This window comes from Ictidomys tridecemlineatus, unplaced genomic scaffold (genome assembly GCF_052094955.1).
Source record: "Ictidomys tridecemlineatus isolate mIctTri1 unplaced genomic scaffold, mIctTri1.hap1 Scaffold_96, whole genome shotgun sequence".
NCBI lineage: Eukaryota > Metazoa > Chordata > Mammalia > Rodentia > Sciuridae > Ictidomys > Ictidomys tridecemlineatus.
The window spans coordinates 325,286-348,878 of NW_027526172.1; the positions used below are offsets into that span (position 1 = coordinate 325,286).

The 23,593-nt window shown below is 34.8% G+C and overlaps 1 long non-coding RNA gene, 1 other non-coding gene and 1 pseudogene across 3 annotated transcripts in view; 2 read left to right on the top strand and 1 right to left on the bottom strand.

Annotated features, from left to right (window-relative positions):
• Window positions 1-23,593, top strand: part of LOC144374929 (uncharacterized) — a 74,446-nt gene that overhangs the window by 16,943 nt on the left and 33,910 nt on the right. The gene's annotated exons all lie outside the window — the stretch shown is intronic.
• Window positions 1-23,593, bottom strand: part of LOC144374928 (transport and Golgi organization protein 1 homolog) — a 167,974-nt pseudogene that overhangs the window by 11,347 nt on the left and 133,034 nt on the right. Inside the window, exons 8-18 of the transcript XR_013434164.1 lie at window positions 7,498-7,629; window positions 5,227-5,248; window positions 4,216-4,304; window positions 3,896-3,973; window positions 3,698-3,808; window positions 2,564-2,635; window positions 2,280-2,384; window positions 1,522-1,644; window positions 1,318-1,423; window positions 260-315; window positions 81-171 (exon numbers count right to left, since the gene is read on the bottom strand). The product of XR_013434164.1 is annotated as a transport and Golgi organization protein 1 homolog (transcript). The remainder of the gene's footprint in view (window positions 1-80; window positions 172-259; window positions 316-1,317; window positions 1,424-1,521; window positions 1,645-2,279; window positions 2,385-2,563; window positions 2,636-3,697; window positions 3,809-3,895; window positions 3,974-4,215; window positions 4,305-5,226; window positions 5,249-7,497; window positions 7,630-23,593) is intronic.
• LOC144374933 (U6 spliceosomal RNA) lies at window positions 20,701-20,807 on the top strand. The gene has a single exon (XR_013434168.1). It is a non-coding gene; the product is annotated as a U6 spliceosomal RNA (small nuclear RNA).

A 23,593-nucleotide genomic window follows, 5' to 3' on the forward strand; every position in this document is an offset into this window, starting at 1 on the left:
AAGCAAAAAGCCATTCTTTATCTTTCCAATAAATTTTTAAGTCTTTCCAACATGGCAATTTCTTCTCAAGAAGAACCCACCTTCTAGATTACATTTTGTGGACATCGAGGCTCTTAGCTTAAGTTGTAAAAGTTTTAGATCCTCTTCAACTACTGATATTGTAGTTTTTGTCTAAAAATTGCAGAAAAGAGAGGTATTCTTAAAAGTGAGGCACAGGAAGAATTCACAGGTACTATGGGACTCTTACAAAGAACTATACCCGAGAGACATCCATCATCTGCTTAATTTGATCTTTGATCTTCTCGTTCCGATCACCTAAAAAACAAAAGACTTTAGCTTTTTCTTTCCTTACTTTTAACTCTATATTCTCCTAACTTCCCTAAACTAAAGAATGATTGTGTTCAATACTGGAAGAAAAAAATCAATTAAATAATTAAACTGATTAGACTAATGACTTTTAAGAGAATTGCAAGCTTAGATTTAAAAAAAAAAGAGAGAGGTGAATTTCAGACTGGGGTTGTGGCTCAGTGGTAGAGTGCTCACCTAGCATGTGTGAGGCACTGAGTTTGATCCTCAGCATAAAAATAAATAAAAGTACTGTGTCTGTCTTTAAAAAAAGGTGAATTTCTAGTTTGCACAACTAAAATGTTATCTATGCTATTCTTGTAAGATAAAAGCTTTTCTTCTCTCTCAGATCTATCTTCACCTGGGCAATAAGTGTCTTGTTTAGAAAGATTCAATCCTCTATTTTCTCCCTGAATCTACTACCAGGTGTGGTTTGAAATACTTGCTATGTAAGCAATATCCAACTTGGGAGAAAACATCTGGAAATATTTTCCTCATCAGTAAACACTGTTACACTCCCTCTCTAGCTTTCTGATAGTCTCTAGCCTCTGTTCTCACAGCCTTAGTTTATGGTTCCAACTGCCTCCGGACTGACTGTGGACCTTAAAACCACAGAGCCATAGAGATGATGAGTATCAAAATCAAGTATCATCTGCATAAGTTAAGAAATAAATTTCTCTTACTGTACAATGTTCAATACTTAGAGGTATAGGATGTGACTATTGTAGCTGCAGTGTACTTACTAGTTTTCAATGGGATAGAAAAAGTCAGTGTTCTTCACATGCCTATTGCTACATTATACCCCAACAACCCACCTCTGCCAATGCAACAGACATATCTATAGATCCAGTGATATGTGTCTACAACCCTGAAGCTTAAGAAGAAATTCAGCCAGCTGAAAAGTGGCATCTGTATACTTAATTAAAGACAGGAAAGCAAAAAAGGATTCAACCTCCCTGAGACTGATCTTACCTGCTAACTCTCCATTGGTTAATTCATCTGACTCATCTCGACTTTGATCCTCAGATTCAGATTCACATTGTAACCGATTCAACTGTGTGATGTGATTAGTCAAAGCCTAGAAAAGAAGCAAAAGGTTGGAAGACTCTCAATTTTAATTCAGAAGATTTCAGGAGAATTCATGAGATGAAACATATATTTGGAGTATAAATTTACATTAATAGTATCATCTTTTTGACTAAGAGCTACTTGTAAATCTTTCTGGGTCTTCTCAAATGATTTCATTTGTTCACTGAGCTCAGCGTGTGATGTACTCCAGTCTTTTACTTCCTGCTGCAACTGAAAAGTCAAAACACATGAATTCCTATGGGTTAGGGAGGGGTTTCTGCACTGGATATATCAGGACTTAGACAAAGAAATAGAGAGCCATACTCCTTGGTGGCCTGCCTCAATCGAGGGGGTTGAGTCCTTGGTTAAGGAAGAGGGCAGAGTGGCCCCAACTCTCACAGCTGCAGTAAGAACATCAGAGCTATCAGGAAGTTGACCCTGTTTATTGCATTCCCCAGAAAATTGCTGCCAATTCAAATAATTTATCTCCAGCAGGAATGGCTGGGCATATATGACTGTCTCCTAAATTTAGATTCCTTATCATGTAATCTTCCCTTGGCCGGTGAATCAGTAACTATTCAAAAGAGGATCATAAAATACTTAATTTTCTGGTTTAAAAAGTTTCTTTGAGGCTATGCAAGTTAATAACTGATTGACATTTGATAAGAAAAGCAATAATCCAAAAATCCAAAACAGATGGAGACCATATATATGCACTCAAATTGGGGAGCATTGTTTAAACTTTGCATATCTAGAAAAGGTCCTACATGAATATTCCTTACCTCAGAAACAGATCCAAGAAAGATACAAGATAATGAAATTCACTTCTCTAGTTTACATTATGTATGACATCAAATTTTCTTTACCTGCTCTTTCTCCTTCTTAAGCATGGTATTTTCTTTCTGAAGCTGACAGCATTTCAACTTCACCTTCTCTTCACGAAGCTTAGCTTCATTAAGGAGAATTTGAAGCTAATGAAAAACACTACAGTTAGTGAATTAATTCCAAAGAAGAAACAAAGTTATACTTTCCCAAACAAGACACCATATAGTTCTCATTTTTTGCACATTTTAGCACACCTCAAATTTTTGGTCCGCAACAAAACTAAGATGTAGTATTAATATCCGTTAGCAATAGTTGGCAGCTTTACCTCTGAAAGTTCAGAAGTATTTACTGAAATGACATCTTTAAGCTTCTCTATAGATTTCTTATTTTCCATTATCTGCCAGGTGAAAACAGAACACAAAATATGCATTAGGATTTCAGTAGAAATACTGATATATATATGTGTGTGTGTGTGTGTGTGTGTGTGTGTGTGTGTGTACACATACATATATATACTAAAAAAGATAAACACAACAAAATTTTTGTCAAGCCATCCCATTACATTTCAGGTAAATGCAGGGAATCCAGCTTTGGACTAAGCAAAAAATCAAGAACTGAAAGAGATGAGGGAAAATGAAGTCATAAATATTTCATGGCATCCACAACCTTACTGTTTATGAGATAACCATAAAAAAAGTTCAAAGTATAGAAAATCATAATGCAATAAGTAAATGTTTTAAAGCATAGAAAATTAACTAATTAATTACTGTTTCAAGTAAACCAGTTCAAATTAGTAATTTTTTTCTAGTGATAGAGAAAAAAATTTCCCAAGATCATTTTTAAAATTTTCTTATCTGAAGTAAAAACTGATAAAATTTAAGGAAGAATAGACTAATCTCACATACAGAAGAATTCCAAAAAAATTATAAAGATACTTGCTCCTTAAGGAAGTGGACATAAATCTGCAATCTTTGTTTGCAATGCCTGGGATTGAATCCTGGGCCTCATGCATGCTAGGCGAGTGCTCTACCATGAGCTGCATCCTGAGCTTGTAACTCTTCATACTTTAACTGTGGGCTGTGCATGGTAACTTCCAAAGAATACAATATGAAAAGGATTGGAAAGAATTTTTACAGTGGAGAAATCTGATAAATACTACCTCAGCTAGGTGATCAAGCTTACTTGGGTGTAGGATATTTCAGAACACACTCTCTACCATCTTTTGCAACTTTTATGTAATTACAGAAACTTATAGAAATTGAAAATGAAATATGTAAGTAAAAATGTTTTAAGTTGTTGTATCAGTACTTAAAAGTTCCACAAAATGGGCAGAAGTGGGTTCAACTTCCTTGACTCCTAATCTTACTTTAGTTAACAGCTGGACTAAGTTCAACCTAACCAATTTTACAAAATATTTGAAAAGCCAAATTGCAGTAATACTTAGCAGCAAAACTCTTACCAAGTCCTGATTCTTAGCTTTCTGTTCTCTCTCAGATTCTAACATAACATGAAGACTTTTAGCTCTCTCATCCAGAAGTTCTTTAGCTTTTTCAAGAAGCTTCATTTTATCCTGGAAAAAAAAGGTGTCAAGATTACTCACTCATTACATTTACTTTTGAGTTTAGAATGTAATTCCCCCCAAAGAAGGGATTTTTACCTTATAATTAGTTGCTTCATCAGAAAGAATCATATTTTGTTTCATGGTCTCTTGGACCTGTTTCTTTGATTCCTTCATCTATGTAAATAAAGCATTCAGAATTAAGATTCACAAATTAAAGTGCTACCATACAAGTTACTTCCAGACAAGTGACCCTTTCCAGAAAAAAGCAGTACTTAATACATATGACTGTTTAGAATTTGGATGATTTGTAAGAAATAATGAAACAAAAATTTTAAAATATGATTTTTAAATTAAAACAGGTAGGAATGATTCAAGCTAGAACAAAGGGAGAAAGAAACAAAAAAAAATAATTATACCTTCTGTTCATAATTTGACAATTTCTGCATTAGTTCTTCATTTTCTTTCATGAAATTGTTCACCTTTTTGGAAATTTGCTGTTCATTGACTAAAAGGGGGAAATACACAAGATTATTACAATCACTAAATGAAATTCAATTACTCAATCTACTAAAAGCAAAGACATGTTATATGGTACTATGAGGAAATACTTCTTAGCATAACTATTATGCTTTTAAAAAGCAATCTATGCTTATTAGCAATAAGAGTATAAAAATTATTAAAATTTAAGAAAAATATAAGAACAATGATATTTTGCTGGGTTCAGTGGTGCACACCTGTAATCCCAGTGGCTCAGGAGGCTGAGCTAGAAGGATCCCAAGTTCAAAGCCAGCCTCAGCAAGAGCGAGACACTAAGCAACTAAGTGAGACTTGGTCTCTAAATATAGGGGGTTGGCGATGTGGCTCAGTAGAGTGCCCCAGAGTTCAATCCCAGGAACCCCTCCCATCCAAAATGATATTTCAATTTAAGCTTATTTCACAGATGGGAAATACAGTAAAGTGTTGTAGTTTGATATTCCCCCCTTCTCAAAACACTTTCTTTTCCGAAAATGGAATCATTTAATTCTTTGCAAAGAAAAACAGAAATGAAAACATACTGATTCACATTACCATTCTTCAAATTATTACTCAATTACTTAATGCATGATTAAATCATTAGCATAGAAATACTCTTCAAATGTAATACATCTGCATTACATCAATATTCAAAGTTAATCTGCCCCAAATTAAAACTTATCATCATCTCCCTATCCACAATTTGTTCCTCCTCTTTATCTCCTATCTCAGAGTTGGAACCATCATCATCTTCTCTATTATCCATACTAGCAACCTAGGAATAGTAAAATTTTCAGGAGGTAAAAAAGATAATAGACATTAAAAGTCACTGTATCTACTTCTAATATACATAAAACACACATCAAACACCAATACAAAGGGTTATTACAAGTTTAAGAAACCTAAAAATTTACCTTGATATACTCTATCTTTTACCTAGAAGAGAGAAAAAAGATTAAATTTGATGTCAAACATCTGCTCAATAGAAACAGCATTCCTAAAATAACAGTCAGAATCATAACCAAGTGAGAATTTAATAACATTCTGGTTCAGGATAATAATTTATAGGATTAAAAATAAGTAAAGGTTAACAAGCCTTTTAAATTTAATTGGTAGTGATATTTCATAAATAGCCTCTGACATAAAAACACTAAGATATGTACCTTATTTCACAGTAAAGATGTGTGTGTGTGTGTGTGTGTGTGTGTGTATACTCAAAATCATTTACTTGACAATTCTAAATAACCAGGATAAAGTCTAGAAACAATGACTATTCAAAAGAAATCTGAGGAAACAATATTAAAGGCATAATCTTTGTACTAAGATATGCCATTTTCACTCACCAGAAAACATCTTAGAACTCCAATTTAAATTTGGCTATTGGCTGAATTTAGAAACTAAGAGGCTACATCATCTTATTTCTGTAAACCACTAAATATATAGCAAGAAATCTGAAAGGAAAGACTGCTAGAAGAAAATGCACAAGCAATAAGAGAAATGACAATTAACATATTCTGGAAAGGACAAAAACAATCGTTTCCAAAAAACAGCAATAAACTACCTGAAAATAAAACCTAAGCAGAAATTTTTTTAAAACATCACTAAATTTCTTTGTAACTTAGCATATTACTTGTCCTTTCAAATGTTATAAATGGTGATGGGATACCCAGATGTGTCCACGGATCATCCATGGGATCTTCGTAATAGGAAATTGCATTCAGAAAACTCCAACACAGAAATAAATGAACATTTCTTTAATGTCATAGCCTTGCTAACCTTTTACTCAAAATGACAACAGAGGAAAATGGGAAGTAGCATAAAAGCAGTCATCTAAGGTAGGGACTAAAGTTCCAAAGTCAAATGCTGAAACTGAGGAGCAACAAGCTAGGAACCACATCCCACATAACCTAGTGAAAAGAGAAACAGGTACCAGGGTTCTTGAAATGAAAGAAACAAGAGAGAGAAATATAAAATGTTTTCATGTTTTTCCCTTCTCTTTATCCTTCTATTTCCTTTTTACTTTTAGCTGAGAAAAAGTTCAATGAGATTAGAAAATTCCTCACAGGAATCCAGGCAAACGATTCTTCTATTTAAGAAGGGAATACTTTTTAAGAGATTTTACACTCAATTGTACAAGGAGAGGAAACTTATCTTAACAATGATGTGTCTGAAATAATTAAGAAATCAGAAAAAGAACACTCAGATTTGAAAAGATTTGTATCCAATGCTTTTGGCCTCTTTAACTGTTAGGCTTTTCATATGCAAAGTCCATTTACCTAAAATAATTTTCTTCCAATTATGTTAAATAACTATGAAACAGAATGACCTACAGTACAAACATAAGTATGTATAAGCGCATATATATATATATATACACACACACACACACACACACACACTTATACATATATGTACACACATACACAGAGATAGACTAATTCTGCTCAGAAAAAAAAAACCCTTAATGAACAAAACATTTAATGGATTTTTGGACAACACATAATCTATACTTCCAAATAAAAAGGTATTTTCTGTACATATGATCAAATCATAAAATCTGGGAAAAATTTATATAAAAGACTGGAAAAATTATCTCATCTCCTTTTTCTCATTTTACTGTATTTCTTTGCAGCATTTCCCCCTGTTTGTATGTTTATATTAACATACAGTTCATCAACATTTAAATCTTAGTTTCTGCTTTTTTTCCCACTTCACATTTAATTGTGAGCATTTTCTGTACCTCAAAGCTTTGAAATAAATAAATCTGCCTACTATTCCACTAATCGAACATACAATAACCCCTAAATGAATTATGTTGTGCTAAGTCTTCAATCTAATACACTGTTCCATTGAAAAACATTACCAAAATCTTCAAAGCATAGTTATTTCTTTAAGATAGATTACTAGACATATATGCTACATAAAAGGATATTTATCTAACCTATCCCATCTTTTATCCCACTTTTAAGACTTCTGATACATATGAAACTACTGGTCAGGATGGCTGTAAGAATTACCAGTTCTACCAACTGCACCCACACTAAATTATTTTATAATGTTAGTTTGACTTAAACCACTATTTTGTGTTTTAGCAACTGAAAAAGAAAAAGAAAGGGGGGGGCAGTGACTATATAAAATAATCCTTGTGCTTATGTGCTAAGGTATAAGTAAGTTAATTTACTCACAAGAGCAGTTCTCCAAAAGAAAATGACAAAGGATACAATCCCAAAGAAAACAGTGAATACTACAGGCTTCCATGGTAGTCCATAAAAATCAGGCCCAGGCTGAGTATCATCATCAGGCAATGTAGTAAACAGCTTAAACAGACAAATTAGAAGAAATGGGAAACCTTAAATTTATAACAAAACAGTCACAAAGAATCATGGCAATTCTAAACCAACCTCCTCATCAGAAATCCACCTCCTCAATATTTTCCAATAGCTTCTTCAAGAGAGAGAATACTGGCAGTCTCATATTTTTTGTTCGCTTCCAGTGTTTTCAAGTATAATGAATCTAAATACTTTTTAAAAATATTTATTTATGTATCTTTAGTTTTAGGGTGGACACATTGTTTTGTTTTTATATGGTTCTGAGGATCGAACCCAGTGCCTCATGTATGCTAGGCAAGCGCTCTACTGAACCACAACCCCAGGCGGAATCTAAATACTTTAAATTGAGCATACATTTCCAGTTTGTAACAGGCCCTATATCATCACATTATCTAACACCTGGCTAGAATCCCTCTGTATCATTCTTTTCTCTTAGATAACCTGGTTTTTATAATTTAAAAAATTCATTTAAGACAAAACTTAAATATATGAAAGAACTAATTAATTTTATGGCAACAAATAAAAACAATGACGATATATGTATAAGATTTTAAATCTTACTTCCATTCCACTCTTATATACAGATACGTGACATGTAATTTCAGACAACTCTTGAAAACTGGCTTAGATAAACTTCTCTGAATTTAACATCTTTCTATAAAATTCAGAGCCTAATTTTAAATGGTTGCTCAAAGGCAGTGCAGTAAACACATGCCTACTCTTCCCTGTTTTCACCGCCCTCTACACGTAATATGAGATAACTGTCACTTGGGCCCAATTCCCCAGCAGTCTCCTTAGGGAAAAGACCTGTAGTAACATTAGCTGTTTGGATTGTTGGCTGCATTTCAGAACATACCATGAGGTTGTCACCTCTATTCCGTCAAAAAAAAAGTGCAAGTGGGGAAAGCTCAAGTACACTCTCACCGGCCTTGCTTAACCATACAGTCACGTCCTGCCTGCCTTGGGCCTGACACACTCCATTTCTCTGTCGCCATGACAGTCAGTGCACCCACTCCGCCAGAACTCAGCCACCCGACAGGGGTCCCAGGAGCTCTGGGTCCCCCAGGGAAACAGTGACAGAAGGCACAGTGGCAGGTACTGAGTCCATGGTGTAGGGACAGCTGAGTGGAAGCGACGCATCCCTGCAGAACAGCACAGGACCCTCTCTTTCACCGTTTCCTACTTCAGTAGGACCCAGCGCAGGGGGCGGGTACTGGGAGTGAACTTTGCCTTCCTCCACCACAGGTGCTTTCCGCCCAAGGCACGTGAAACCCATCATCAGAGGAAGCCCCTGGGTGGACTGCAGTGAGCAGACAGAGGATGCCGAGGGGCGTGGCTGGGAGCGGGAAGAACCAACTGCGGAGCCCGGCGGGGGACAGCGCCAGTAGAGCCAAGCGGAAGAGTCCAAATGAAAGGACTCCAGAAGGAAAGAGGCTCACCTGTCCCCGGAACTGGGAGAGGACCGGAGATTTAGAAGGCCCTGGAGGAAGCCAGGGAACTAGCAGAAGGGGATTATAGGCAGAGACTAGGAAAAAGGAGAAAGTCAGGCCTCCCAGCCCCTCCCAGAGCAAAACCCTTTTGTCCACGTGTTGAGACACCAGGTACCTACCTGCCCCAAAAGTGCAGACAGAAGAGGAGAAGCTTCTTCTGCTCCCTTCTAAAAGACTACTGCTCGGACTGGGCTTTCCTTCCATGCTCACTCTAGTCTTGTTACTTTCTCCAATTGTGGATGACACTCTTTTTAAAAAGCCTTACCCTAAGGAATCATGTCATTATCACCCCAAGCCGGTGGCTTCATTTCTGGATGCCACATTTTAGGGTTGCATGACTTGTGGAAAAGAACAGAATCATGAATAGCCAGAAAAGCACGTGCTAAAAATTGAAGAAACTGGGGACATTTAACTTGGGGAGGAAATGAACATCTGTGGATCTTTAAAAATCTGTCGTCAAGTTGAATATAGTCAATTCAAAAGAACAAGAATAAGCAGGAAAGCACTGAAAAAGAAGAGCAATGAAGGGTACAGGGAGGGCAGACTATATAATTAATTCATGTACCCTCGTCCAAGCCCAGGAATACATAGAGATTGTGGGACAGAATAGAGAATCCAGAAACAGAACCAACTGGACATTTGGGGTACAATAAAAGTTAGTTTGGGGAAAATAGACTTTCTAATAAGTAGCGTTACCACATGGAAAATTATAAAATTGGATTTTTCTCTACTTATTCAAAAGATAAACTAAAAATGGATAAGAAACATGAATGTAAAAATAGAAAATAAACAAGTACTAGAAAATATTAAGTGAAATTTTCTATGTATTATGAGTGGGCAAAACCTGCCTCATTGAAAAAATCTTTCCTGGCTGTATCTAAATCTGCTACACACACACACACACACACACACACACACACACACGCAGTTTGACAATGACAAAGTGAGAAAAAATATTTGCAACATATTATTGTCCAAAGAATCATGTTCCTGAAATATAAAGAACATTATAAATAAAATGGCCAGCAAACCTATACAAAAATGGGCTGAAGAAATAAACAGATCTCAGGAAAAGAAATGCAAATAGCTATAACATATGGAAACATGCTCTGCTTATCTCATAATGAACAAAATACAAATTAAACCACACCAAGACACCATTTCTCACTTGCATTGGCAGGATCCAAACGTTTGACAACATACTCAGTAGGTGAGAGAATGTGGGGGAATACAAATTCTCAGACACTGCTAATAAGTATACAAAATGATACAACCCTTATGAATGAGATTTGGCAACATCTCCCAAAACTGCTTATATATTTACCTATTAACTCAACAATCCCACTTTTTTTTTAACTTTTTCAGTGCTGGGGAAGGGTATCTTGGGCAAGTGCTCTACTGCTGAGCTATATAGTCCACCAGCCCTAACTTCTAAAGATACTGGGAATACAACAACAAATGTTTAAAACTTGTATTTACAAAACTATGTTATTCAAGCATTAATTATAACAATACAAGATGGTCACAAAAGGCTGAAACAACCGTCATCAATGAAAGTTGTTGAATAAACCATAGAAGAAAGAAAATAATTTTAAATACTGCTAAGAGCTGGTTTCCAGAATACATTTTTTAAAAATGAAGTAGAGAAAAATATTTATAGAATACTATTTGTATCTTAGAAAGTGAAAAAAGATGATATTCTTATAGCTTTGAGGTAAAACTGACATGCAATAAATTACATGTATTTAAAGTGTGCAATTTGATGAATTTTAACATGAAATTATGAAATCACCATTATAATCAAGATAATATACACATCCTTTACTTCCAAAAATATTCTCATTCTCTAGGTAATTTTGCCCTTTGTCGCCCTTCTTTCTTGCCCCCCACTTTCCCATTCCTCCAGCAAAATGTCTTATCTTAATAGATTGCTTTGTATTCCTCAAGTTTTATGTGTATGGGATAATATATTGTATTTTCTATGGCTTCTGTTATTCAGCATAATTTGAGATTCATCTACATCAGTTTATCTATCATCTATTTTTATTGCTGAGTAGCATTTCATTACATGTACATACCACAATTTGTCTATCATCTATTGACAGACATTTGGATTTTTTTCCAGTTTGGGGCTTTTACAAATAAAATAGCCAAGAACACTGATATAAAATTCCTCCTATTGCTATATAACTTATCTTTTCTTTGGAAAAGAATGGTTGGATATGACTGGTGTATGTTTACCTTTTTAAGAAGGTGATTCTACCACTTTATATCCCCACCAGATGTGTACCCATCCAGTTCCTCCATCTCTTCTCCAACCACTCAGCACAATTGTCTTTAATATTAGATATTTAATAAGTGTGTAGTGGTAACTCTTATGCTTCAAAATTGCATTTCCCTGATAATTATGTCAAGCATTTTTAATGTATTTACTATCTGTTTATCTTCTTTGATGAAGTGTTATTTTACAGGACTATATTTTTTCGAATGCGTTCTAAGAGTTCTTCATATATCCTTGATGCAAGTCTTGATAAATGCTTTACAGTAATTTCCTCCCAGCTTGTGTTTTGTCTATTTCATTGACTTCAAAGTGTATTTTGAATTACAGAGGTTTTAGTTTGATGAATCCCACACTGTCAAATCCTTTTTAATGCTTTTGTTGTCAAATTTAAGAAATCTTTGCCAAACCTAAGTTCAACAAAAATTTTTCTCTTATTTTTTTTCCTAGAGGTTTTGTAGTTTTGAGTTTAATATTTAAGTCTGTGAGTTAATTCAGGTGTCTAATGCAAGGCATGGATCAATATTTTGCATATAAATATGCAGTAATTTCAGTACAATTTGCTGAAAAAACTTTCCATTCTCTACTTGTCTTTCCATCTTTGTCAATGACTGTTGCCATATATATTGTGTATCTATCTCTGAATTCTTGGCTCTGTTTCAATATGTTTTGTCTGCAATCCTGATTACTGTAGCTTTAGAATATTTTTTTTCCTCTTCGTATGGTACTAGGGATTGAACACAGGACCTTGCATATGCTAGGCAAGTCCTCTACCACTGAGCTACATCCCCAGCCCTAGATTAAGTCTTGAAGCCACATATTCTAGGTCTGTTGCAATCAGCTTGTCATTTTCTACAAAACTCTGCAGGGATTTTGATTGGAATAATGTTGACTCTGGTGATTAAACTGGGATGAATGGACACCTTAGTCTTCTGACTCATAAATTAGGTATATCTCTCCATTTAGGTTCTCTTTAAATTCTATCAGCAATATTTTATAGTTTTGAATATATACATTTTAGTTTTTGCCACGTTTATGTTTAAATACTTCATATTTTTATTCTATTGTACATGGAAATCTTTAAAATTTCAATTTCTAATTATTCATTGTTAATATATAGAAAATATAATTGCTTTTAGATGTAAATTTTATCTGTCAACCTTACAATAGCTTTTTTCTAGATCATACCAGATTGTATCTATATATATTCATGCTATCTGAAAAGAAAGAGAATTTTATTTCTTCCTTTCCAATCTGAGTGCATTTTATTTCTTTTTCTTGCCTTAGTATACTAGCTATTTCCTTACTGCACCCCAGTACAATGCTGAATAGATGTAATGAGAGTAGACATCTCTGTTTGGTTTCTGATCTTGGGGAAAAGTATTCAATTATCAACCATTAAGTATGAGGTTAGCTGCATTTTTCAGAGGATGTTTTAAGTTCCCTTCTATTCCTAGTTTGTTGTTTGTTTTTCTACATCAATAATCAATGCTGAGGGGCTGGGGTTGATACTCAGTGGTAGAGCACTTGCCTAGCATGTGTGAGGCAATGGGTTCAAATCTCAGCACCGCATATAAATAAGTGAATAAAATAAAAGTCAATCAACATCTAAAAAATTTTTTTAAATAATAATCAGGGCTGATTTTTTTTACATGTCGATGCGATTTATTGTCACCTACTTGTACATGCACACAAAATAACAATATAATTTGGCCAATATTACTCCCCAACATTTCCCCCCTCTGCTATATTTTTTAAATGCTTGTTTCGTATCTCTCAAGCTAAACACAAAGATTGTGCTTTTAGGTACATCAATGTGGTAAATTTCATTGATTTTCAAATGTTAAATAAATTTTGGATTCTTGACATAAATCCCCATCATCCGTCTAGTTTTTGTCTATGATGTATTTTCCTTTTACATATTGTTGTATTTGACTTAAATTTTTGTTTAGAATTTCTGTACAGATTCATTGGAGATCCCATGAGAGGTATGTGGTTTTCTTTTCTTATTATATCTTTGTCTTGGTTTGGTGTAGTGATAACACTGGATTCATCGAGAAATATTTCCTTGCTTTAATATTCTACAAGGGTTTAGTATTACTACTACTATTAGGAATTAGTATCATTTCTTCCTTACAGGTTTAATTGGATCACCAATAAAGCTATCTTGGTCTTATATTTTTTTCTTTGTAGAAAGGTTTTTACCTATACCTTCAATTTCTTTAATAGTCAACAAGGTTTATGAAATTGTCTGTTTTTCTTGAGTGAACTTTTGCAATTTGTGGCTTAAATAGAATTTCTTCATTTCATCTAAATTGTCAAGTTAATTAACATAAACTGTTCATAATATCCCCATTATCAGTCTAGTATCTGTGAAATCTGTAGTGATATCCCTTCTCTGATTGCGAATATTGGTAACCCGTGTCTCCTCTTTTATTTCCCTCACTAGATGTTGATCAATTTTATTCATCATAAAGAACTAGCTTTGGGTTTCATTGATTTTCTCTTATTTTCCTTTTTTTAAAATTTTACTGACTTATGGTCTTTATTATATCTTTTTTTCTTGCTTACTTGGAGATTAACTTATTTTTCCTTTTCTAGTTTCTCATAGTAGGAACTAAGTCAATGACTGGAGACTTCTTTTTTAATAAAGCTATCTTGGGCCTGGTAGTGCTATAAATTTTCCAATAACACTTTAGTGACATTGCACAAATGGATATGTTGTTTTCAGTTTTATTCAACTCAAAATATGAATTTCTTCTCTGATTTATTTGACTCAAAAATTATTTAGCAGTGGGGGCTAAGGTTGTAGCTCAGTGGTAAAGTGCTTGCCTTACATGTGTGAGGCACTGGGTTCGATCCCCAACACCACATAAAAATAAATGTACTGTGTTGTTCATTTATACCAAATATATATATATGATAGATAGATACAGATATAGATAGATATAGATATAGATATAGATATAGATATAGATATAGATATAGATATAGATATAGATATAGATAGATAGCAGATAGCAGCCTGGCACTTAAGTTTTCAAATATTTGAGAATTTTCCAGATTTTTCCATTATTGATTTCTCATTTTATTGTGTTCAGAGAATAAACTTTGCCTGACTTTGAATACTTTTATATTTACTGATAATTTTTTTAAGATCCAGAATATAGTTTATCTTGGTAAATGTTCCATGTGCACTAAGCTCCTTGGGGGTTTTCTATAAATGTCAATTAATTTCAAATGGATGGATTGATTATGTCATTCACACTTTCTACAACCTTACTTTTATTTTTCGTTTTCTGCCAATTGCTGAGGAAAGGATATTGAAATCTCTAAATGTAATCTATAGGATTCATCATTTTCCTCATAATTCTATCAATTTTGATACTTCATGTATTTTGAAGGTCTAATATTAAAAGTACAAGCATTTAGGTTTATTATATAATCTTGACTGATTCGTTTATCATTAGGAAATAACTTTCTTTAGTCCTGATGATATATTTTGCCCCACAACCTCTTTTGGTTTAATGTAGCTACTCCAGATTTCCTTTGACTAGTGTTTAACATGAGATATCTTTTTCAATCATTTTAATTTTGACTTCTTTGTGTCTTTCTATTTACAGTGTTATTCCCTTAGACATCTATTTGGGTCTTGCTTCTTTAGGCAATATGACAATCTCTGTTTTTAACGGATGTATTTAGATACTTTCCACTTAATAGGATTACTGCCGTGCATAGGTGTAAGCTTAATATAATCTTCTATTTGTTCCTTCTGTTCTTTTTCTTTTCTTTCTGTCTTCTTTTGCAGAAATACCACTATCGGTATTTTTAGTGATTCCTCTATTGGCTTATTAAGCTATAACTCTGTTTTCTAATCTTAGTGCTTCAGGGTTTAGAATATACATCTTTAATTTGTCACAATCTACCTTCAGATGATACTATATTACTTCACATATTCAATAAGAACGTTACAATAGTTACTACCCTTCTGAGATTTATACTGTTGTCATGTATTTTACTTTACGTGTTTTCTAAGTCCCATACTACACTGATATTTGTCTTTAAACAGTCAATGACTTTTTAAAATGTTCAAATAAGAAAAATTATTTTAAATATTTATGCACACAGTCACCATTTTCAGTGTTCTTTACTCCTTTATTCCATTATTTCCATCTGCTGTCTTGGTGCAAGTGTAGGTGAATTCTTTCAGCTTGTATGTCAGTACAAGTCTTCATTTTAGAAAGATATTTCACTGGGCATGATATTATCGGCCAACATTATTACTCTTCAAATATATTAAAGGTATCACTCCACTATATTCTCTTATGCCTAATTTCTGACAAGAAATCTGATATCATCCTTAGTTCTTCTCTACATAAATGTCTTCTCTAACTGCTAAGATTGCTCTTTATCACTGGTTTTGAGCAATTTATTTATGATATAATATACCTTGATATAGCTTTATTCATGCTTTTTGTACTCTAGTCCCATTTAATATCTTGGATCTGCAGATGTACAGTTTTCACAAATTTTTGGCCATCATTTCTTAAAATATTTTTCTGAATACCTCTCATCGCTCAACTTGAAACTGTCCCACAGCTCACTGATGCTCTGGTTCACTTTTCTTTAACAGAAGAAATTTTCCCTGTTTCATTTGGGGTACTTCTCCTGCTATGTCCTCAAGTTCACTAACAATTTCATCACAATGCTTATTCTGGCATTAATCCCATCCACTGTGTTTATCATACATTTTCAACTCTAGAAGTCTGATTTTCTTAAAATATATCTTCTATATCTCTTTTTACCTTTTTAACACACGAAATATAGTAGTAATGACTTTTTAAAAAATGCCATTACCTCATTCTAACATCTCCGATAGTTCTCAGTTGGCTTTGATTGGATGATTCTTCTCCTCATCATTGTGGATTGTATTTTTCTTGCTTCTTTGCATGCCTGGTAAGCTTTGATTCGATGCCATACATTACGAATTACTATTCTTAATATTTCGTATACAATTAAATTACTGGAAACAATTTGATTCTCTTGGGTCTGAATATTTGTTAGGTATGACATAAATTGTAATAGTCAGTCCGAGGTAACACCCTTCTGATTATTCTACCCAACTTCCTTAGATAGTTTTTTCCAGGTGCTATTCTGGTCCCTGTGTTAGGACCTGTTCCTTCTAATCACTTAAGATGGTTTCTCTGACTTGCTAAGCAGTTTCATCACACTTATGTGCAGATCAATACCCTGCTGAACACTCAGAGAGCCTTTCACAGATTTCCAGAATTGTCTCTCAATGTAGCAACCTTCTTTTGGTACTCCACCCTGTGAATTCTAGTCACTTTGGTTTTCCTGGAATCTCAGCACCATCTCTCAATTCATGGTATCCTCTGGTTCTGCCTGACTTCCCCTTCTTTGTCATGGCTTGGGAATCTCTTAACATAGTAAAAGCTGGGGCAACTAAAGAGCTCATAGCATTTGTTCTTTATGTTTCCAGAATCATTCTTTGTTGCTTGATCTTCAATGTTACTGGATCTTAAAATTTTATATGTTTGTGGGGTTTTTTTCATATTTATTTTAATTGTTTCAGTTGGGAAGGTGAAGCCAGTACATATATAAAGCTATCATAGCTAGATGTAAAAATCATTTGCTTTTCTTTTTCTTTTTATGGTGCTGGGGATTGAACACATGGCCTCATGTATGGTAGGCAAGTGCTCTACCACTGAGCTGCATATCCCTTTTCTCATTTGCTTATTTTTTTTAATAGCAGAATGCATAAGGAAATAAATTTTTAAAGTTAACTATAAAAGAGAGTAACATCAGGGTAGACAGAACTGGGACAAAAGCTAGAGTTCTTTCAAAATCAGGCAGGAGAATCACAAGTTCAAAGCTAGACTCAGCAACTTAGCAAGTCCCTACGCAACTTAGTGAGAACTATCTCTAAATAAAAAATAAAGAGCCTAGGTATGTGGCTCAGTGGATAGGAGCCCTGGGTTCAATCACCAGTACCAGAAAACAGAAACAACTTATTTTCACAAATTAACTTTGGCTCTTCTAAATATTTAAATAATTGTAAAATAAACAAAAAAATCTTTAAAAATTAACACCTAAATATTGAAAGCAAAAATGAAACAACCTGTGATATCATGTTGGTGACAAACCACAGAAATGAATTATTTCAAACATACCTTAGTGGGATATAGCTTAAAGACAAGAGAATTTCATTTAATTTCAGGAATACATTCCTGAAAGTATTTTAAACAACATAAATATAGTCGTGTGTTGCTTAATAATGGGAATAAATTCTGAGAAACACATCTTAGGCAATTTCAGTGTGTAAACATCATTGAGTATACTTATACAAACCTAGAAAATATAGCCATTTCCACACGTAGGTATTCATATATGGTATATCATCGCTTTGGGGATAAAAACCTATAAGATATTATTATACTGAATTCTGTAGACAATTGTAACATTGTAAATGTTTATATATCTAAATATATCAAAACATAAAAAAGATTAAAAATACTAGGTGACAAGAATTTTTTTAGCTCCATTATTATGGACTAATGACCAAAATGTCATTAAGTGGCACAAGACTGTAAACAATTATATTGATGTCATTGAAAACTGGAACTCCAACATCAGAGAAAGAAAACACAAATCTAAGATAGATGAAGTGAAGTAAAATCTCTCTAGCATACTGAATTTTCATGGGAATTATCTAAATGACATGATCAAAAATCCCCACATATTTCTGAGCTTACAGAAATATGTGGGGATTTTACTTACTAAAAAGGCTTACAAATGACAGTCAATTTGAGCAATAAGCAATCCTAGTACTTGGAATGTAGCCTCTAAATATCATTTCCTATTGAAAGAAACCAAAGTTCTTTTAGAGAAATAGTTCCTTCAAGGTCTGGACAGGGAATGTTTAAGATGAACTTGGAACATCTCATACTTCAAAAGCAAGGGAAACAGGTAAAAATGACCACTAGGTGGTGGCAAAGGGTCCCAGGAGCCAAGATAAAGAGGCTTCTACAAGGCAAAAGGGGGAGAAATTGAGCATCAGGTAAGAACAATTACTATTCCTAACTGGATTAAACACACCAAATATTTTTAAATGCATGACATCATATTGACTCTTAAATAAAAGTTAAAAAGATTTCAAAAGCCCCTTTGGGTATCATTTGATAATGCTAGAATAATACCTTACTATTCTGAAAAGTGTTTAAATGAAGAAAAAGAATCAAATGTTTATCTCCTGCCTTAACTATACAAACCGAATATCTGTGTAAAGAATAATCAATCATAGCCAGGCGCTGTGGCACACACTTGTAATCCCAGTAGCTTGGGAGGCTGAGGAGGGAAGATAGCAAGTTCAAAGTCAGCCTCAGCAAAAGCGAATTGCTAAGCAACTCAGTGAGACCCTGTATATAAATAAAATACAAAATAGGGCTGAGAATATGGCTCACTAGCCAAGTGCCCCTGAGTTTAATCCCCAGTACCAAAAAAAAGAAAGAATAATCAATCATAAATTTTTATTTGTATAGGCATCCCAACCTTTAAATGAAGAAAAAAAAATCCCAGCAATTCAGACCATTGCTATTTTGCAACCTGTAATATATTAGCAAATCTCACCAAGGTCACTGTTGACTAGTAGTCAACATCAAAGGAGAGGACATGCAGATGTCAATGCAATATTTCCTATTAAGTTTTCATAAGAAACAGAATTGAACCTAAACCTGACTACCAATTTCCAAGAAATATAAAGCAACAGAGAGAGGCTGAGGTTGTTAGCTCAGCACTTGCCTACAATGCATGGAGCCCGAGGTTCAATCCCCAGCACCACCACCAAAAAAAAAAAAAAAAAAGGCAATAGAGAAAACAGGTTAAATTGTTGTACCAGGGGGATGTCATTTATTCACCCAAAGTACAATATATCCTAGAAGTCCCACAAACATATTTTTTTCAATTATTGCAAAAAATTACAAAAAAAAAAGAAATCAATAGAGAGTAACTTATATGAGACTTGTTCTCCCACTGAAAGCAACCAGAAAGTTGGAATATATATATTGGTACCAGGGATTGAACTCATGAGCACTTGATCACTGAGCCACATCCCCAGTCTCAGCCCCATTTTGTATTTTATTTAGAGACAGGGTCTCACTGAGTTACTTAGCACCTCATTTTTGGCTTTGAACTTGTGATCCTCCTGTCTCAGCCTCCCAAGCCACTAGGATTAAGGCATGTGCCATCATGCCCAGTCAAAAAAGATTTTTAAAGAGCTATTTTTCAGATAGAAAGCCACAAGGAACATGCAACTGTCACCCCTAAGAGCAGGAGAACAAATAGGTGAGCATTCTACCTGGAGGCACCCTCTAGACCTCAGTTTGAAAAGGGGAACACAAAAGGGGCACAAGAGACTCACTGAGGAGAGAGAGACCAGAGTTCCAGGAGATTAAGCAGCCAAAAATATGTAGAGAAAACTACCAGAAACATGGGAGCCACAAAGAAAAAGAGTTCCAGAAATCTGCATGGAGGTGGTCTTCAGTTTGGGGCTACGTTCTAAGCAGTACCTGTGAGGGCCAAAAACAACTATAAGCTAACCAATCCCACAGTTGGCACTGAGCTGGGAGAAGTCTGGATTCCAGCTAGCCAGAGAGAGTTGACGTACAAAAACAGTATGGTCAACAAGCTCATGAAGAAGTATTTGATCCTGGCATCATGGCACATATCTGTAATCCCAGCAATCAATCCCAGGTTGAGGCAGGAAGATCCCAAGTTTGAGGCTGGCAACTTATCAAGGGCCTAAGGAAGTTAGTGAGACCCTATCTCAAAAGAAAAAAAAAGTTCACTCAATATCATTAATTATCAGGAAATAAACTCACAAAGACATACCCACTAGAATGGCCCAAGTGCTAGTGAAGATGAAGTCAAGTGGAAGTCTCCTAAATTGCTGGTGGAAGTATAAAATGATTGTGGTCATTTTTTAGCATGGCTTGACAGTATCACATAAGATAAAAACATACATTAAACGTAGGAGGCAATTGCACTCCTAGATATGAGTCCACTTATAGTGGCATATATATGAAACAGTACTGTAGGAAAAATGAATCTATAGTTTTAAAAAAAAAAGTTATCAATGGTTGCCTGGAACAGGTGGTGAAGGCACTCACTGGGAAGGATCCCAAGGAAACCCCTTTTCTAGTGAATAAAAAACTGTTCTATATCTTGATTATGGTAGTTTTTACATGGGTATCTACATTTGTTAAAACTCAGAGTGTGCTTGCTTTGGCAGCACATATACTAAAATTGGAACAATACAGAAAAAATTAGCATAGTCCCCGAGCAAGGATGACACCCACATTTGTGAAGCATTCCATAGTTTTGTGGAACCAACCCTTCAGCAGATGAATGGATAAAGAAACTGTGGTACATATATGAAATGGAATATTTCTTATAGCATTAAAAGACAAAAAAATTATGGCATCTGCGGGTGAATGGGAATATCAGGTTAAGGGAAGTAAGCCAATCCCAAAAACCAAAAGCTGTATGTTCTCTCTGAAAGTGGATGCTGACCCATAGTGGGGGTGAGGTGGGTGGTAAGGGGCATGGAAAGAATGGAGGAACTTTGGGCAAAGGGGAGGTAGGACAGGTGAGGGGGCAGAGGGATAGGAAAGATGGTGGAATGAGATGAACCTCATTACCCGAGGTACATGTAGGACTACACATGTTGTGTACAACTAGGAAAAGTTTGTTCCATTTATATACAATGAATTGAAATGCATTCTGCTATCATGTATAACCAATTAGAACAAATTTAAAAAACTCACTGATATTGGCTATCAAGGAATTACTGTTAAGTTGTGTGATGGCCTGTGGGTTCATTATACTATTCTCTATGCTTTTCTTTAAAGCTTTTCTAATTAAATTTATTTTTAACTATTACATAGAAACAAACATTATAATTATTGAAGTAGGTAACATGACATTTTGATGCATGCATACACTATGTAACGTTTAAATCAGTTAAATATATCTACCTCCTCAAACATCATTTCTTTATGGTAAAACTTTCACAATCTTTTCTTCTAGTATTCTAAAATATACAGTATGTTATGGTTACCTATAGTCCCCTACTATTCTCTCTGCTCTTATTTGAAAGTTTCCATGATAAAAATACTAAAAATAATTTTTAAATTAAGATATAACTTCAAATATTTGAAGGATTTCTATGTAGAAAAGAATTCAATTTTATAGAGGAAATCATGTGGAGGAAAATTTGGAGTCAATACAAGGATGAACTAGACAACAGAAGAACATATAGCCTTGTAAGAGAGTGACTCATGCTAGGAAATACTGGTGTACAGGCCTCATAACTATTCGTCAGGGCCACAGTAAAGAAAATAATAGCAATGAGTGAGAAACTAGACTAACAGCCTTCCAAGGTTTCTTCTAACACTAAGATTCTGCTAGGATTCCATTGATCAATGAATCTGATTGGTGCACATCTCCCAAACACATCAGAGCCTATTACTCTCCAGTCCTATCAGATATCATACTACTTGTTTAAGATTTTACATTGACTTGTTCATAATTTTTGCATATATTTGTTAAGTCCTTTTCTTAAGGCTTTCAAAAATCACAATCATGCCTTACACCTGTTAGAGTCTTTTAGTCCTCGCACAATGTCCTGTACATACTGGGCCATCAAAATGCCTTTTTGAAATCTCCTTTCAAATCAGTCTCCTAACATTGTGCCTCTTCTTTGCCACTCACGTCTATGTCTTACCTATCACCGTACAATCACTGACCATACCTGCACCACATTCATGTCCCCTGACCTAGACCTAGAGGAGGGCTCTGTGCATACCTAAAAATATGAATAAAGAAATCCTTCCCATATCGTGAGGCTGTTAACTTTCTAAGTGATGCTGATTCATTCTGATAATCAAATTATGACTGTGGAAGACTGCTTTAATCACTGGAAATATAATTATTCTAACTGCCTGGCTCATATATACCCCTTACCCAGGTGGCTGCCACCATCATGAACAAACATGGAGCCAACTGAAAAATGATTTGTTTCTCCCCACCACATCTTTTCCACCCTGGTGGTCTTTCCTCCCCAGGTATTCATTGTCTTTATACCACCTTCTGACTGTCTACATGAGAATTAGGGCGTGTGTAGGAGTAAAACCCTTCAAAATGCCTGACACCTCACCAGACATTTTACCTTGTCAAATCATTTAATTCTTATGATTGGAGTAAGCATTATCTACATTTTTCAGATGAGGAAAACTTTTTTCAAAAGTTTAGTTATTTGCCCAAACGTCTAAATGATAACCTTGGGATTTGAAACCAGATCTACCTGGCTTCAAAATCTATACATTTTACAAGGAAAACAACAACATCATCTTTCTTACACAAGCCTTGAAATAACACAACCTACAGGAAACAACTTCAGTTGAGGAGGATTACTGTCACAATGGCCCTAGGACCATCTTATCCTCCAACCTCTAAAAGCTTTCTCATTCCTATAATTAAACTCTAAAAGTCCAATATCAACAAATACCAATAGGGGGGAGGTAAGTCCTAAAATGCTTAGATAAGCTTCTAGACAGATTAAATGTCTTGTTTGGATCATGATTTTCTTTAGAAAGATCAGCCTTAAGTGACTCTTTCTAAGAAACAGATCTAACCTAATTCCTTTCATTCTTAAAACTTTCTAAGGATCCCCACTATTAATGGTCTAATGCTACTTTGGCTCATGACTTCCTTTAAGATTTGCTGGCCTCTCCAACAGGCCCATCCCCCTCCAACTTCACACTTTACAACACCAACTATTCACATTCTCCTGCCCTCCCCAAATATCCTTTCTTCATGTTTCCATTTCTCTGAACACATTTCTTCTGACTGCCAGCTTCCCCCACCACCCCAGCCTGTCTAATCAACAACAAACCACATGTCAGACTCCTGTTTGCCCTTTGCCTGTGCTTCAAACACATCTCAACCACTTTCTGACCTTACTGATCACCCTTCCAACCATAATAAATGCATTTATGGACAATAATGTTCTACCATCAAATAAATACCTCTCTTTCTGCCATTATCTTACTGTGTTTCAAGTGAATGCTGTTATCTCCCTGCCAGAATGAAAGGTTCTGAAAGGAAG